This window comes from Oryzias melastigma, linkage group LG23, assembly GCF_002922805.2.
Source record: "Oryzias melastigma strain HK-1 linkage group LG23, ASM292280v2, whole genome shotgun sequence".
Classification (NCBI taxonomy): domain Eukaryota; kingdom Metazoa; phylum Chordata; class Actinopteri; order Beloniformes; family Adrianichthyidae; genus Oryzias; species Oryzias melastigma.
The window spans coordinates 8,658,943-8,677,859 of NC_050534.1; the positions used below are offsets into that span (position 1 = coordinate 8,658,943).

The 18,917-nt window shown below is 37.0% G+C and overlaps 1 long non-coding RNA gene across 3 annotated transcripts in view; it reads right to left on the reverse strand.

The window, feature by feature from the left end:
• Nucleotides 1–18,917, reverse strand: part of LOC118598053 — a 185,284-nt gene that overhangs the window by 91,364 nt on the left and 75,003 nt on the right. For all 3 annotated transcript variants that reach the window (XR_004947128.1, XR_004947127.1, XR_004947129.1), the window contains one exon: nt 3,193–3,356. This is a non-coding gene — a long non-coding RNA (uncharacterized LOC118598053). The remainder of the gene's footprint in view (nt 1–3,192; nt 3,357–18,917) is intronic.

Sequence of the window (18,917 nt, forward strand, 5' to 3'; positions counted from 1 at the left end):
AAGTAATTAGTTAGATTACTAAATTACTTGAATTATAACGCCGTTAGTAACGCCGTTATACTTAAACGGCGTTAGTCCCAACACTGGTCACTAAGCTAAAAACAAATGGTTTGCTAATTAGTTAGCGGCCAACAGATGCTTGACCCTTCTAGCGCATCTTTTTTTCCCTCTACTTAGGATTATTTTAATATAAAAAATGAGTCTGGAACATAAAACACAGCTGACCTGCTTCAAAAGATAAGTACAGTTCACTTATTAAGCCTTATTATTATGATTGTTATTTTTTTAATTTTAACTAAACAAGCACCGACATGGGCAGATGGTGATATTAGTTTACTGGCTCCTGAGCTCTGCAAAAACAGCTCTTGTTTTGTTAGATGCTTCGTAATTTCTTTTATTTATTTATTTTTGTTGTTGCCACGGTTCAGATGAGATGAGGGATAATGCCCGTAATAGAGATTTGTGGTGCAATCATCTATTTTCCTTCAGTATATGTGCAAACGGTTCAAAGTGAAATTCATTCGCATTTTTTTTTTAACTGTCATCTTGAATGTGATCCAAATATCTAAACTAATATATTCAACATGCTGTTTATAAATAAATAAGAAAAAGAAATGCCAGTTGGCAGCAGAACACAGTGGCTAGAAACAGCTGTGGGGTTCCTGGATTATGATTATGATCCTAAGATGTGGTGGCAGCCAATATATTAACATTACCCGACGTACACCCCAGAATATCTATATTAATCATGATATAAATACAGCCACAGACCAGTGGCGTTTTAGCCTGGCAGACCACTTTAGGCTGACAACCTAATGTGAAAACTAAAAGCAAGATTTATATAGTTATTTATCAATGAGAAAATGTTGCCAAGTGCTCCTTCAAGCTGTGTAACCACAGAACAGTCAGTGCTCCGTGTCCACTGGTTCTCAGCCGTTTAAATCCTAGTCAAACTTAATTTCTACAGATGGTAATGTATGAATCTGGCTCTTTTGTTTCTAGTTAAAGTGGCGCTAATCAGTCAAACCGTTTTATATTAAAAAGTGTTTTGTTTTTTTTCTAGAATAACATTTCCTTGTTTGTACTTTTAGTTTGCTCCTTTTTTAACAAAAAGATGGCCTTGGCGCTCACACAAACTCTACTGGCAGGAATTTAACGCTTCCATTTCTTCTGCTCATCTGGAACTGGGCCGAGGGGGCAGTTAGCAAAGATGCCCAAACTTCCCTCTCCCCGGCCACTTCTTCCACTTCCTCTGGGAATCCTAGGACCAATCAGGAAACATAAGCCTTGTTTCCACTGAGCAGTCCAGTACAGGAGGAGTAATACGGTATGGACCAGATAATTCTGGTGAGTGTTTCCACTCATTTAAGCCTCCCTTACACTGATCAGTTTGTTTTTACTGTGCATGTACGGTGTAGACTTCTAGCGTATCATTGTAGTGCGATGACTAGAAAAGCAACAATAGAGGTCATTCAACAGCTTATCTTTTTCTTACTTCACTTTTTGTACATTGTGTATATCAGAAATGTAATTTTGTTAGAAAGAAGATTGCGGGCGGCTAAGAAGAGTATCGCCGTAAAGAGGAAAACAGAATCACTAGTTTAGCGCCACACTGGTGCTTTCTAATGTCATTATCATCTTCTGCCAATCAGTGGGTGCCAACAGTGACTCCGCCCCAACCGTTCCGGTCTACTTTCTATGGATCTACAACGGATGGGGGGCTCTCAAGAGGTAGGGGTTGGAACTGCGTAAAAGGTCAATTTAACAGTGAAAAAGCTCAAAATACCGTGATATTTTGTTATGAAAATCAGACAACATTGAGTATTGAAAAAAATCTTGCCTAAATTACCAACAAAAAAAGCACCATAAATTTGCTTGGGTAAAAGCACCTTGTTTATGAGATACAGTTGCATTGATGTATTGATGTTGATTAGTAAATAAAATGTATTTAGCAGTTGTATTTATGTGGAAAATGCATATAATATTCAGATAATTCTTAATTCATAATAAAAAATAGTGAAAATTGTCTGGTACTGTCTTGGGATACATCTGGATATGTATTGTATCATGACATGTGTTTCAAGATATGTATGATGACATGTGTATCATAATAAGTATTGTGACATTTGTATTGTGATGTATATCATAACATTTGCATCGTGATATGTATCATATGTGTATCACGATACATATCGTGACATGTATATCACGATATGTGTCGTGATACGTACCATGACATGTGTATTACGATGAGTATCGTAACATGCATATCACGATATGTATTGTGATATGTATCATGCCATGCATATCACGATATGTATTGTGATATGTATCATGACATGTGTATCGCGATATGTATCGTGACATGTGTATCACAATATGTATTGGGACCTATATCGTGATATGTATTGTGGCGTGTATTGCGATAAGTATTGTGACATGTATATCAAGAAATTGCGATATGTATCGTATTGGCAGACTCTTGCCAATACATACCCCTAGTAAATCACACTGCTGTTCCTGAACCTGATGTTCAACTATCGGCAAACCTGAAAAGGAAAATTTTTTAATGAAAAATGTAAATAAAAGAAATTGCAACAAAATAAGTCATAGGTGAAGACTTTCTGTCTACTCCGTCCCATTTAGGTCATTTTTACCTTGAAAAATGGCCAAAATTCACTCACTGTTTATCTGCATCTGAGAGCCTGGATCAATTTGGCATCATTTAAGGTGTAACAGCCAGTTTCCCCTTAACTTTTCCCTAAACTTCCAGTTTGGAAGCATTCATCAGAAGCCAACTTCACCACGAATGTTTGTAACACAAAAGTTGTGTCAGTTTTTGTATTGTTGGGTAATTGACTAAGAGTCAACATATGCTTGCATTTCTATGAGGCAGATTGCTTTATTTAACAACTGGCAACCTTCCCTTTTGTATTGCCTTTCATTACTTTTTATTGTAGATGTCAAAATAACAGAAATCTATGCTAATGGGAAAAGATGGTGCTGGCAATCAAACCCTGATCTAAAGTCAGAAAGCGTGAAGACTGAAGCACTATCATTGTTTAGGAAACCAAGCCCAAGATTTGTTGCTGCAGCCTTTCACTTGTCGTTTATTTCACCACCACCCCCCAACCCCCCAGGGTTTCGTCCCACCTCTCAATGTCCTTCATCCGTCACTGCAGTTGGCCTCACCTCGTCCAACTCCACGGACGATCCACTTCGACCTCAGGGTCAAAGCGGGAACAGAGCCCGGACAAGAACAACCGTCACCACCCGTGGTGCAGGTCAGCGGTGTCTGTGTCAGTTTGAAGGGTGAGACACTGACTGCAACAAAAGCAGCTGACTACAGCGGTGACCTGAGAAGGGAAACAGAGACACACAAACAGCGACGAATTTGAGTTCCAGCATCAGCGTTGACTCTCATCATCAACGACTCAATTTGCCATGTGTGATATTGTTCTGTAAACAATTAATTCCTCCTTTTTGACTAAGATCTAAAGCAGTCCTAGATCAATCAATAGTTTTTGGAGTTCATCAGGTTCCAACACACTGCACAGTGCCAACATTATTCCCTTCTAAATAGGTCTAAATGATGTGCTTTTAAGAGTAATTATTCTCAAAGGCACAGGGATAAGGCAGAGCAGACGAGAGGCAGAGTGCCTCTGTTTCTCCGACCTCAGCCTTGATTAGCATAATTGAATTTCAAACGATCATGGGAGGATTGAGAAAAGGGGAGAATCCATTGAAAGCATGTAGATGGCCGGGCAGTCGGCACACCTCGTTAATATAATGTGAAAGTGTAGATGCAAATGAATGTGGGGTTAATGTGTCAAATAAATAATGTGTTTTTTACCAGTTAAAAAATGTATTTAAATTATAAAGGTATTAAAAGCAAAAATTATGATCTGCCTTTGTTAATTAGGATATGGTTAATATGCATATTTGAGATGTTTTTATTTGTATTACTCATTATTTAGACTGCTTATAACTTATATAAATTTTTATTTTTAGGAGTTACTCATTTAAAATTAAGTGTAAATCAGCTTTAAATGTCAAATTAATTCCTCTCAGGCTTAAAGCAAATTTATACTATTTGATCTTGCTTGACATTTAGCTGATTTTTATTATGATCTGTCCCCTTGTGGTAATGAGTTTTGTTTTGGATATATTTTTGCTCTTTGGTAATTTTCTGTTCATTCCCAAAAAAATTTTTAGAGGTTAAATCATGCTGTTAAAAAACAGAAAAAAAAGTTTATGTTTGCAAAGTATGCTAAACAAGAAAAAATCTCCACAGCATTGGTTCATGGTAGTTAAAAATAAATTGCATCCACTGCTTTCTTGTATATATCCTTTGGAAAACAAGAAAAGGACTCACCAATAATAATACAACATAATTTGGTGCCTGCTTGGCTGTTCTTATGTGTTGACCCCTGATAGCTAGAGTATGGATTCGGTTCACGCCTAATTATTGTACGGCAAAACTTACTGTATCCTCTGAACTATAGAGAAAACCGAATTATAAGGGGCATTATCATTGAATTGTGTATTTTTGAACTGTTTTCATATATGAGGCGCACCGAACTGTAAGGCAGATTAGGCAATCACAGTAATAATAGAATTTGCTTGTGACACGCCACACATTAGCCAAGTTAGAGGCATTAGCATGTTCATAGTATCTATTACTCCAAACCTCGTTAGTAAAGTAAAATAAAAAAAACACAGCTTGACTCCATTACGTGTTAGCAAAAAAAAAAAAAGTTAGCCGTGTTAGCGTACTTACAATACTTGTAACTCCCAACCTTGTTAGTGACACGTAAAATTAAAAATAAAAAACTGTCAGAAATTGCTACATGTTAGCATATTTACAACATGTAAAAAAAAAAAATGTCCGACACCAATACAAATTAGCCGTTTTAGCGTACCTGCAATACCTGTAACTCCCTAACTTGTTAGTAATGTGGAAAAAAAATACACAGTCCAACACTGCAACATGTTAGCGTGTTTACAACACGTAAAAAAGAAAAAAAAATACAATCTGACGCCACTGGAAATTAGCCACGTTAGCATACTCATAATACATTTAACTCCTAGTCTTATTAGAAACATAGAAAAAAAATATGCAGTTCAACACCTCAACACGTTAGCCATGTTAGCATATTTACAACATGTGGAAAAAAAAAAAAAAACTAAAAACTATCTGACACCAATACGATTGGTTCAATACAAAACATTATCGCATTTAAGACCGTTAAAAGGAACATCCGAGTGTTTTTTTCTGTGATTCTCCTCAAATAAACGGGTAATATTTTGTACCGTTTTGTTGTACTTTTTGTTTTTCTTCAAAATGGTAAAATGTCAGCGAGCCTCCATTTCTGTGCCGCCGCCTTCATTCTGCGTGTGCTGACTTTAATTCTTTCCACCTGTCAGCGGTCTGCAGACATGACATGTAAGCACAGAGGATGTGCGGAGGCATCCCCTCCTCTCTGTCACAATGATGAATGAGTGCAGAGGTGTGGCAGTGGGTAGGGCAGGTTTCTCCTTGTGGAGCAGGGAAGCTATCGCTCAGGCAGAGCCTCTGGAGCCCCGGAAAGCCATAAACATGCACATAAAAACCAACCCTTCAGCAGGTGGTACTCTGTCCTTGGCAGATGAACGTAAAGTCAAAATCAGCATACATTAGAATGATGATAGCCATCCCTGCGGACACAGTTTTTTTTTTTTTTTTGGTTATCTGCCACTCTTCAGAAGTCAGAGGCTTCAGAAAAGCGTTTTTGATTGGTTTTCATTTCTTCTTCAAAGGGGACAAAATGTAATGAAAGCACTGTGGCCTTTGTTATATAATGTAGGGAAAAAAAGAGAAAAAAATCCCATCCATTTAGGCAAATTTGAAACACACACAGAAAAAAAAAATCATTAATTAAAAGACAAAGGATGTCGTTTCATCTTGCTTTAATTGTCTATGCTGCTGCTTTATAATAAAGTGCCTCATGAGTGCAGATAAAAAATAATTAGTCTGACGGATTAACCGTTTGCTCACGTATGCTACTGCAAATGCTGGGCACCTCTGCCCGAAAGGAAAAGCTGCTGTTTTAATGAAAGCTCAAAAGGAGCATATGCTCACTGCGGTTATGGCTTCCAGAGAGCAAAAGTTCCAAATATTGTCCAAAAAAAAATTAGACACATGATTCACTGGCATTGATGGAGTATTGTAATGCTGCCAGTGTCTGCTGCTGTGTAACTTAAAAAAAAAAAAACAACGTCTGTGGTGCCAAAAAGATTCCAGACTTGTTTTTGCTGTTGTCCACCCACACTTGTTCAAGTTTGGCAGATCGAACAGAAGATGATCCTGGCCTGTAGGAGGAAGCTGAAACAGAGGTGGCATTTCTCACACTTCCAGCACGAGACTGTTGGAGAACCATTTTATTCTCCCGTGTCTCCCGCAGCAGCATGTGACTAATTGCAGAAAAATTTCGTTAAAAAAAACCCACAAAACTAAACAATATATGCTTAACTTTAAATCCAAAGTCTCTGTTAAATAAACAAAAGGAAGAGGGATTGTGAAATTAGTAATAACTATTAACTGTATATAGAGAACTGGACCAACTGAGTGAGATGTCACCCATAAATAATGACTTCCTTCCAGTTCCTACCAAAATAAATCAGTTCAGTCGCCATTTTTTTCGCGAACTGTCCGTCGCTATGTTGGAACCAGACATCCTCAATAAGTCATAATTGGTCCGTGTTGGTCTTAGCCTACGTTTCCATAGCAACCACTCTCTCCAATCAGTAGTGAGCATGTTAGAAGGCCACACCCCTTCCACTAAAATTTGGGGTCAGAAAAAAACGGTCAAATCCTTTAAACTATCAAATTGAAGCGACCTACTTTTATAGAGACATTTTATTGGTCAGTTTATAACTTGAATAACTACACTACAGCTGAATATCATAAAAAAAAGTTGGATTTAAAAGAGAAGAAGTAGCAGAGCAAGAATAGTTATTCTGATAAATATAATGACTATAATAGCTGTTTATTTCTCAATAGAAGTCTATGGGTTTTTGGACCAGCAGGTACTTTCTGTTNNGGGGGGGGGGGGGTTCAGTTAGTCCAGTTCTCTATATACAGTTGATGGTAATAAAAAAAATTTAAGTAGCATTGTTGTTTATATACATATATTTATAGATATACGATAGGATTGTAGTCAATTAATCAATGTCATTCCTATAGTCCATCCAGATCTGTCTGAGGCAGAATCATAGATCTTAGAACACAATGGACAGCTCAACCCCTCACCCTCTAAACAGGAAGTACCCACTGGTTTCAAGAAGGCCACAACCCCATAGACTTCCATTGAGACAGTTATTTCTCAGTCATTTTATTTGTCAGAATAATCCTTATTGCTCTGGTACATTTTTTCTTACCATCTTCGTTCTAGTCCAATTTTTTTTGATAATATTTTTAAGATATTTTTTTTTTATCGCAAGTTAGTTAAGTTATAAGCTAACCAATCAGATGTCTCAGTAAAAGCATGTGGTTCCCGCTGGCCCCACCTCCAACGTTTGATTGACAGATTCTCAGTGGAAGGGGTGTGGACTTAGAACAAGCTCTCTCTCTCTTTGAATTGACACATAGTAGGTTTCTTCTACTATATTGTAAAAACAACCAAATACTATCACAGCGGACAACAAACGTGATAGCAGCAAAAATGATCAATCATTACAGTCCAATGTGTGGAAACACTGAATGTTGCTAAGATTAGACCATACAGTGTGGTTGGATGCGTAATGTTCCCTTTGTATTATGTTGATGTGGAAAAACAACAGTAGACTGAACTTGATAAGACAAGAATGTGAATGGACTCATTCTTGTTTACTTGTTAGTTGTACACATATTTAATTTACACTTTATTATCTTGCAAGAAACACAAGGAATCTGTAAGCTGGACCGTTCAGTTTCAAGTATTTATCTCAGTCACACTGGTTACATTTTGGCTGAAGATTTCTGGGATTAACTTTAGTAAATCAGATCAAATTGGATTTCTCAAAATAAATGAAAATTGAACAGTGAATCAAACTGTAACTCCAAATATCAAACTGAAACGTTATTAAAATACTTATATATACATATAAGAAGGTGGAGGGAAGAAACATGGTTGCCATTTTAATACAGGACATTATCTACATTGAACTGTAATAATTTATCATTCCCAGTGCAGGTTATTTCATGTTATAGTAATAAACAATAATAAAATAAAGTTTTTTAATAAAAATGAAACATATTTACACACCACCTGAGTGCACCCACTCAAATATTTGGAATCAGTTTGCTCAGAATTTTCTGAATTTTACTCAAAAACTTCATTCATTCATTCATTTTCCAGACCGCTTCTTCCCTTTTTGGGTCGCGGGGTGCCGGAGCCTAACCCAGCTACTGATGGGCGAAGGCGGGGTTCACCCTGGACAGGTCGCCAGTCTGTCACAGGGCCACAATCACACACATGCACTCACACATCCACACCTAGGGACAATTTAGAGTCACCAATCAACCTATGAAGCATGTTTTTGGACGGTGGGAGGAAGCCGGAGTCCCCGGTGAAAACCCACGCATGCACGGGGAGAACATGCAAACTCCACACAGAAAGGTCCCAAATCCCCCAGCCGGGATTCGAACCGGGGCCTTCTCGCTGTGAGGCAAGAGCGCTAACCACTGCGCCACCGTGCAGCCCACGCAAAAACTTAAAGACATTAAAAACTAGTCTTAGTAGCAGTCAGAGCAGTACCCATAAACTACACAGGAAAAAGGACAACTGGTTGAGTGGTGAAATATTTCAAGGAAGAAGATTTTTAACACCATACCTTTAGTTTTGACGTTCTTTTAATTACCGTAACTCTTCAACCTTTTTTGCAATTAAAGTAATTCCAATGAACTCTGAAAGCTGAGAAAAGCAGCTTTGCGCTGATTTATAACACTTTATAGTCGTGAAGTGTTGATGCAGTTGGTGAAAGCAGCTGATTCCAATGTAGAGAAAAGTAGCTTTTTAGCTGACTATGTAAGTAGTTATGGCAGTACAAAGAGTGTGTTATTTGTGTGTAGGTTGAATTTCAACTGGAATTGTCAAACACAATTTGACTACGAACAAATATAATTACACTCCACCCCCATAAAGTCATTAAAACCAGCACACCTACCTGTATTATCTTTTTTACCCTGAATGTTCTCTTTTATTTAGAAATGCAACAACTGTGAATGTTGATAGCTTTCTTTATTTCACCAATTAAAAGTAGTCTTGTTATAAACAAATAACAGGATAAAGGACAAAAAACAAAAGAGTGCTAAGTTTCTTGTGTTCAGACATTAGAATCCATCATTTCTGCAACACTCACATCAGAGCGCTTCATTATCAATTCATACGAGCGTTTCCTTTCCTCTCCAGTGGATGATCAATGCCGAAAGAGGTTATAAAATGGTAACCACATCTCATTCTATTTTTATGAGTCGGTTAATTTAAGAACCTTTGGTGGGCCGCATATTCATGCATATTGGATCAGAGGATAAGTGACGGAAAATTGGAGTAACTTGGCTAATTGTCTGAACAGGCAGATGATTAAGTTTGAGGACAGAGTTGGTGTCTGTTTGGTTTAGAGGACAGTGAAACTAAAAGGTAGTATTCAAGGTAAGTTATTTTTGGTCTCTATATCATGGAATAACCATTAAACCCTATTCAGAAACGAATGTATTAGGATATAGTACATAGTATAGTATGGGATGTAGTAAGATTCTTTAAAATTCTAAATGGAAATCATTTCAGTGGCATTTAACCTCTACAAAAGTTAACAGAGAATGTTTCTGCCATATTTCCTCACATCTCATCTATGTCCACCTCTTTGGAATAAATGTCACGGAGGGTTCAATTTCTCAAAAATATAAAATATTTCAGAAAACACTAATCCTGGATTTCACGTTTGGTTCTCTGCGACATATCTAAGATCTCTGGTAACTGGAAGTTCTATACTTTATTCCAATGTTGACCATTGACTGTAACTGAGAACTGTAAAGATTGAGTATGGTGTAATTATCAGTAGGCCGTGATTGGTCCAAGTCTGTCTGAGTCAACATTTCTATGTTTCTATATCTTTCGCCAATCAGGAGCGAGCTTCTTGGAACTCCACACCCCTACCACTTCATGTGGACTTGAGAATCGGTCAAATGGTTTCGATACAATACCACCCACTGTTCTTGAAGTACCTGACTGGTCAGTCTATAACTTGAATAACTGGCACTACAGAGGAAATTTGAGAATAAAACAAAAACAGGACATAGAGTGAGAATGGTCGTTCTGACAAATGACTGAGTAATAGCTGTTTATTTCTCAGTAGAAGTACATGGGATTTTGGCTTCTTGGAGCCAAAGGGTACTTCCTGTTTGGAACATGAGGAGGATATATAGTCAGTACATCTTACCTTTGTCCATCTACTTGGAAGTGTCAGGTATGGCTTGGTTTGCTTTGTTCTTAAGTCCAGTTCTGGACCACATCATTGTCGTTCTGTGACATTCCTAAGATTGATGGGAACTGCTAAAAATCTCTTTTGATTTACTAAATTCAAAGTAAGCTCCATACATGAATGACACACTTTAGTGTTGACATTCTTTTGACTACTGTTACTTTGACTACTGAAGTGGACAAAACCAGCCTTGCACTGGTGTCCAACATTTTACAGCAGTGAAGTGCTTATGCAATACTTAACATAAGTTATGTGATGCATATCAGTACAAAGACAATATATAAAGCAGCTTTCTCTGCATCAGAATCAGCTACTTCACGTTGATCAAATAAATGGTCAAAGAGTTTCAATGGGTCAGGAGCGTCTGCTATTAAGGTATCGCCAGAGACATCTCCATTGTTGTAAAACAAATGAAAAAGAACATAAATTTTGAAAATCCTGACTTGAATCTGTGAGATGAACCTGGTTGAATCCCAGCAACAACAGAACAGAGTACGTGGTCAATTCCTGTTGTCCTTAAGCCATATAAGTGACTACAAGCAAAGAATCCCAACCGAAGATCATTGTCTGGTGGAAAAGCAGTTTGAATCTTCTGGCTTTACAATGAAACCTAAAGATGGAGCCGTGATGGGATAACCCCGTGACAGTCCAAACCAAGAGACACACCAGCACAGCTACAGCACACAAACAGGGGAGCAGGCAGCTGACAGACAGGTGGAGACACATGAATACAGGCACCTGTCCATCCGTCTGTCAACAGTTACATTCACAGATGCACACAAAAAAACCTCTCCTTTGGTTCAGACTTTCCATCCACCGCAGCTCCGAGGATTCTTCCACTTCCTATCTCTACTGCAAAGCAAATCAAGATGTAAAGAAAGAGAAGCGTTCACTCTTCTTCTGAAGAGTTCCACAACCTTTCTACGTCTCTCTGTTAATGTGGCATACCGTATTTTCTGTACTATCAGGCATGCTTATAGCTTTTTACAGTGTACGTGTTGCAAACAATGCAGTTTTGTGAATATTCCAACATGTAGCATGTTACAAACAAGCTATAGAGTTATTGTGAACGCAGTTATTTAAGTCTGTATCACTGACTTACCTGATTCTTTTGCTTCACTTAATGTGCCTCACGGTTTAGTGCCTCACATGTATGACAGAAGTTTGTGAATAGACCGTTCATAGAATGGGCCATTATAACCTGTTGGACGGGAAATACTTCAGCAGCAGGATATAACATTTAAGTGTTTTAGTATTATTTTGTAACATTTGATAGCTATATTTTCTGACTGCCGTGTTCCAGGTTGCATTAGTACTAAAAGCTGCAGTAAATACTCAACAATTTATATTTATTACAATTCGGTTCATTTGCCACTTATAGAATTTCTTCCATTTTTTTCTTTTAATTATTTCTAACAAAACAGAGAACAGTTCAACCAAATAACTAATACTTCTTTGACCTTCTGTAACTCTTTGACCTATTCTGTGATTGATTCAAAATATTTAAAGAGTACTGACTTGTACTGACATAATTATTTTATTTTTAGAACTTATTTATTCATTTATTCAGTGGGAAAATCTGATTAACTGTCCTTTAAGAAATGTATATACATTTTAAATCATTGTATCTTACATTTTCAGTTTGGTTTCCTTTACTCCATGACATCACCATTTCTGCCCTGTTTTATAAATGTTCCAATATCTATTCTGCGACCATTTTTAACTGAACTCATTTATCTTCCATACACCTTTCTGAAGAAAAGTGTGCGTTCTTGAAATGGCAGGTCCCGACAGTGCAATGTCAGCACCAGAAGGTAGTCTGATTGCAATATTTATCATTTCTAACATAAGGGAACTTTTTTTCAATTATTTTTTTGCACTTTTTTTTGGTAAAAACTGGTGGACAAGTGTGCGGGAACATTCCCGCCTGACAGTAAATGATACCAGCCAGTTTTGGTTTATTAGAACATCCATATCGCTGTCAAAATGTGTCAGTTTTTCTCATTGCAAGTTGCTGTAGTTGCTTCACGCTTCACGGATGAGTGGCTGGAAGCAGCGCTTAAGCATTAATTGATAAATCTAATAAGTACAAATGAAAAACAGCATTACAGATTAGCTAGAAAGACATTTAAGAAGACATTTGTTGGCTCATTTCACTATCAAGGAACCATAAATGAAAATAGAAGTGGGTTTACTAGTGTGGATGTGAAGGAAAAATTCTAATCTGTAAATAGATTAACAATAGCGCCACCTACTGGTGGCCAGTTTTTCAGCATTGCCCTTTTTGACGCTATGGCTGGACATGTTGAGATAGCTAGTGGGTTATACAATGGCTAAATATGTTAAAAAAAAAAAATACTTGAGAATTGCTGGAAAACCCCAAAATAAGGTTGTTTTAGAGTTACATCGTCTTTGATTGCATGTGTTTGATGTCATGTACAACATAAAATATAACCAGAGGGGAGAACGTTTTTGAAACTGAACCCTCAAAGTTTACATCCATTTAAAAAAAACCTGCTTACTACCTTTACTGATCCCAGAGTTGCTGGAGCCTATCCCAGCTACTATTGGACAAAGGCGGGATACACTCGCAGGTTCACAGGTCAAATCTGTTACTTCTGATGTTAAAGAACAAGGGACTGCACCTACTTTTGTTTGCACTCTAAACTCCAGTGACATGCCCCTTTATGAAAATAGGCTGTCCCTATTACTGGTAAACCATAAGTACCGTCTGCCTCCGCCCAACTGTTGTTGGGATAGGCTCCAGCAACCCCCCAGGGATTGGGCGGATTTAGAAAACGGATGAACAGCGTTTGGCCTCTGGGATGGAGTGGCCTAAAAAACGAATCAAGATGAAATTGGATGATTGGGTTGAGTTTAGCACAGTGCCATCCGTGATCATTCTGTAGACCAGTATTAGAGGCAGACATTAGTGGTGCCCAGTCAGTGAGTGGGCTTTAAAGAGTTCTTTCTGGTTGACCAAACACCAAACTGGTCACCATCTGTAAAAGTTTCACTATGCAAAAGAGGCAGTTGGCAGGCTCCAGGAAACAGACTTCCCAATAAACATCCGAGTGTGGGAAAAGCCAAACTGTAGGGCAAAAAAAAAAGTAAAAGAAGAGTCATATCAGTGCACCCACGGCTGTATCCTTTCGTAGAGATCAAAGGCGTTTGTGTTGTCACTTCTACAAAAGCACCTCTTTTCTTTTGATCTCCCAAATCACACGCACAGCCCCCGAGAGGAGCCCTGAGCTCTGGAACACAATTGTCCATATGTACAAATTTGGAGCTCCGTGTTGAAAGGATGTGATGGATATTTGAACTCTACGGATCCAAATTAAAGCTATCTGCTCAAGAAATACCCTCCCACCTCCATCTAAACCTATCAAAGCTCCAGGCTGTTTGGCCTTTCGGCAGCCTAATAAAATGGCGTACTGATAATTGAAATGCTTACGGCCCATGTGACAGTTCCTCATGGAGAAATGGGGGAGGGGATCAGATGGGGTTAATACAAGGATCTCACTTGGTTATAAAGTAGAGGTGTAATGATTAATCGATGAATTGATTTATGTTTCTACAATGCAATCAGATTGATCTGTTTGAGGCAAATTTTTATTGAATTGTTTTAAAAAAATCTAGTTTTATCGATACTGGAAAATATAAAATAAACCTATGATGTGTCAATCCAAATGATTTTTATTTTACTAGGACTTAAAAATGACCAAGTATATATATATGTATATGTAATATCTTTTCCCATGGTCCATCTAGGTCTGTCTGAGGCAGCATCGACTCAACCTATACCAGTAAAATTTGTTGCAAAACTAAATAAATCGAAAATTGAATCAGTCTTGGAAATTAGCATCTTGATTAATAGGTTTGTTTCAGTATATGATAAAAAATACCAAGTGCCATCAAAGCAGACAATAAACGCGATGACAGCAAAAACTGATCAAGATATAATTACAGTTTAATGTGTGGAAACACAGAATCTTGTATAAAAACATGTAATCATACTTTGTGGTATGTTGTTCTAAAAATTAAACATTTTGATGTAACAGTGGGGCATACTTTATGAAACTAAAATGTGAACAAATTCCCTCTTGTTAACTTGAATTGCATTGTTCAAAATGATCCAATATCGACTATGAATTGTACAAGAGAATCTGGCCAGAGAGAAAAAATATGGCGCTTGAAAATTAATAGTTGGAAGTCCCTCCCCCTGCCGGAGCCGGACACAAAAAGCATAATTGACCAAAATTATTGGCCAGAACCTCCCATTTTAAGCTTTTAACCTTTTTCTCTCTTAATTCGAATTTTTTGGTGTTCTTTTCTCTCTCTGTCACAAATCAGCTGATTCACAGTAAAAAAGCTGCATTTCGAACTCAATTGCACAGTTGGCCAGAATCCAAAACACACCTTGTTAAACATTAAAACAAACAATGTAAAACTTTAAAAATTTAACTTTTTAACACTACTATGAATAAAAACAGGAATATAATTCCAGAATAAATCAATTTAAACCTTAAATAACTTTCAATATTTTACTTTCTGTAAAGATATATTTTGTCAGATTTATTCAAGTAAGAAATAAGTGCAAGATAACATCGGGCCATTAATAACAATAAAATAAAATGATCTGAAGGGCCGGATATGATTACCCAGAGGGCCTTGACTTTGACACATGTGCTCTACGTCAAGACACTTCAAGGAATATGTACTAAATTGACACTTTATTTCATGAGCTCCACTAAAAAAAAAAAAGAAAAAAAAAAAAATTCAGGACATCAACTCTTAAAAATGCACCAGGGTTTTTACTTGTGTTTTCTCATTACGTGGAGCCCCTGTTATTTTAGAAAGACATTTCACACACGCCGAATGTGAACTTCTGCGGCTGCCTCTGACTATGTGCATCAGAGCCATAACCAGATCACTGCGGCACAAATGAGGGACCTCTTTTCATTTCCATCGCCTCCGAAAAAAATCATATTGAGGGGTAATAGCCCATTTTGTTTTGATTCCAACGGACCTCGTTTGGGCTTTTCCACCCGTGGCGCTCGGCTAAAATAGAAATAGAACAGACTGTTGACAGTAACCAATGTCACGTAATCTCCCCCTGAAGGACAAGCATCAAAGATCAATTTATTTTCCTAAATGCTATTTATATACCCATCTTTGCCCGACGCCAGGGGACACTGCATATCACAATTTAAAATCAAGTGTGGCTAGAATCGAGTGGGGCAAACGACGATGCAATGAAATAAAAATCTAACGTCAGAGACGGAGGCAGAAATAAGCCTCTGGACTACTACAGTGAATGGATCAGCAGTGTTGATAAAAGTGTCAAGAGAAGACGTTAATCATGACAAAGACCCACTTTTGTACCAACATTAAGAATATTCAAACCATTCAAGTAAACTAAGGAATAAATTAGGGCTGCCATGATTAGTCGACTAATCAACTATTAAAATAGTCAATAGTTTAATAGTCAATTAGTCATTACTTTATATTATATGGAGTCGGAGTTTAGTAAAGTTGAAAGTTATAATGGCATTAGCCTAATGCTATTAGGCTTTTTGGACTATTTTGACATTTATTAGGGTTTTTTAGGCTATTTTGGAATTTAGCTAAAATTTCAGCTGCATGCTAGCTATTTTATCTCATTTAGGATCTTTTCAGTTTTTTAGGTTTATTTGGAGTTTAGCCAATATTTCAGCTGCATGCTAGCTTTTTTATCTAATTTAGTTTTTTTGGCCTTTTAGGCTATTTTGGAGTTCAGCTAATATTTCAGTTACATTCTAGCTGTTTTGGCTAATTTAAGATTTTTTAAGTTAGAATAGAATAGAATACAAATACTTTATTAATCCCAGGCTGGGAAATTAGGCTGTTGCAGCATTAGGGATTTACAGAAGATATTAAGATATAGAGAAAAGTCAATGTTTACAAAGATAAGAAGGGAATATACAATAAAAACAAATTGTGCAAATTGCAATGTGCAGAATATAATAAGGAGGGTGCAAATTGAAGCAGTAATGAACATCATTCAAAGAGTCAGTTGGTGTGTTATCTGTTACAAAGGGATGAGGAGTTACACAATCTTATTGCGTGTGGAAGAAGTTATTTTTTTTAGCGGTCCCTGGAACAGCGCCGTTGTTTGTCCAGAACTGGGTGGAGATGGTGGTCTGGGTTAGTTGTTTTAGGCTAATTTTTTAGCTAATATTTCAGCTGCATGCTAGCTGTTTTGGCTAATTCAGGCTTTTTCTGTTTTTTAGGCCATTTTGGAGTTTAGCTAATATTTCAGCTGCACGCAAGCTGTTTTGGCTAACTTTTTGACTTTTTAATTTTTTATTTTTCAGGCTTCTTTGGCATTTAACTAATATTTTAGCTAGCTATCAATTTCAGCATCTTCAGCTGACAAATTCAGCTTACTGCATTCACACTAGCAGATAATGCTAGTGTGAGTATATCTAGTTTTTAGTTAGTTTAAAATGATGGTTAAGATGTGTACTTTACATCCAGTTTGCGCATGACCTGATGAGTCGACTAATCGGAAAAAATAATCGGTGATTAGTCGACTATTAAAATAATTGTTTGTGGCAGCACTAGAATACATACAAATGTAGTGTACTATAATAATTAACTATATATAACTGGAGCAGATTATTGGAGCAAATGTTAAGTGTTTATAGACAAACACCGTTTTGGCACCAACTGTTTTTCGTCTTTTTATAGCTCATGCAAAAACCTGCTACTTCTAGCACTTCATAATTGCTCAGCACACATGGGACGGGGAGGCTTTGTTTATTGTACTGCGAGCCGGCAGATCAATTCCTCTCCCACTCAGCCCTCTTTGATAATTGCTGAGCAGAAGATGTGTGTTTACAGTTACCCGTCTGCCAGGCCTGGAACACTTTGGACGGGAATAAAAGCGGAGGGGATGGGGAGGCTTGATGGGAGAAAGGGAGAGCAAAAGGCTGGCAGCAGCTCTCTTAAAAAAAAAGAAAGTAAAGAGAAAATGCACGGCCTAATATGACTGGTAGAAAACCAATACTATTGAAAAAGAGGGAAGGGCCAATGGAGAGTCCTTCAAAGTGTCAGATTCAATAAAAGATGGCATAAGGAAAATTAGCCGCTGGGAAGAAGGCGCAGACCTTGGACGTGACCTTGCGAAAGGATGAGAGGAATTGACTGGCTTGCAGTGGTTTGAGAAAGGCTGAAGACCATAACGTTTTGAAAGATTCCATGCGCATTTTTCATTTTGGCACTCTATGGGTGTGTTTTTCTTTGGATGCTGAATTTGTTGCCATCTTGGGATTACTCCATAAAAGCAGTGTACCTGTGTTCATTTTTTTTTGTAAGAAATATGTATGCCCTAATATGAGCTACATACAGTTGGTGGTTCTGTATTTCATTTGCTAAAAATTATACTTGCATAAAAGAATAAAAAACATGAAATTATTTTATTAGAATACTTACAAGATTGTCAATATTGTTATTCTATTCTATTGTTTATCTATTGTAACCACTCTTTTGTTACTTTAAAACTTGATATTCAATGTGATTGATGATTAAGAAATTGTATTATGATGATATTCAATGAGTATAAGAAAAATGTTAAATTATCTATGATTGATGTAAGTGCTTATTGAAATCATGAAATAAAGTTTTATGAGATTAATCAATAATGAATAAGCACTTCACTTTGCTAGTGGGGAAAATATAAAAATTAAATATCAAAAATAAAAAAACTTGCATGATCTCTGATCGGATTACATAAGTATGCAAAACTGTAAAATGAAGTAACTAAGTAGTGGCGGAATTATTTAAGTTTGCTTCCTACCACTCCTTTTCAAGCAATCAACTAACCTCTACTTGACTTTGGTTAATATTTACAATATTTAATGAATCATAAGTGTGTCTTTGTTTTTGTTTGTTTGTTTTCTATTTTCTAATCAATGCATTTCATTATTTCTGTAATGACTTTGAAATATTTGTGTGTTTTGCCCTGTATTTTTAACAAGATATGGTTGGAATAAACAAAATAAATCAATCAATATATTATAGGAACTTTTTATTTATACAATTAATTAAACACGGTAAAGCTTTTATTTTGATATTGCCATAAAAGTATTTTATTTCAAAAGCCAGTTCTGGAAACGCACATTTTACTATGAGAGGTATAAAGAAAAATGTCCATTGCCAACACATTCTCATTCTCAAGTCGTCACATATTGGTTAAGGTCCGCTTCACGTCAAAAAGAGACGTTTTAGGTGTCCCTTAATTGTCGTTTTTGATGTGCTGGCTCTTCCCATTAACCCTTGTGCTATCTTATGGGGTCCAGATGACCCCACCCTTATATTGATGTATGATCCTTCCCATGACAAAGTTGGACTGGATTTTTATATCTGCCACAGAC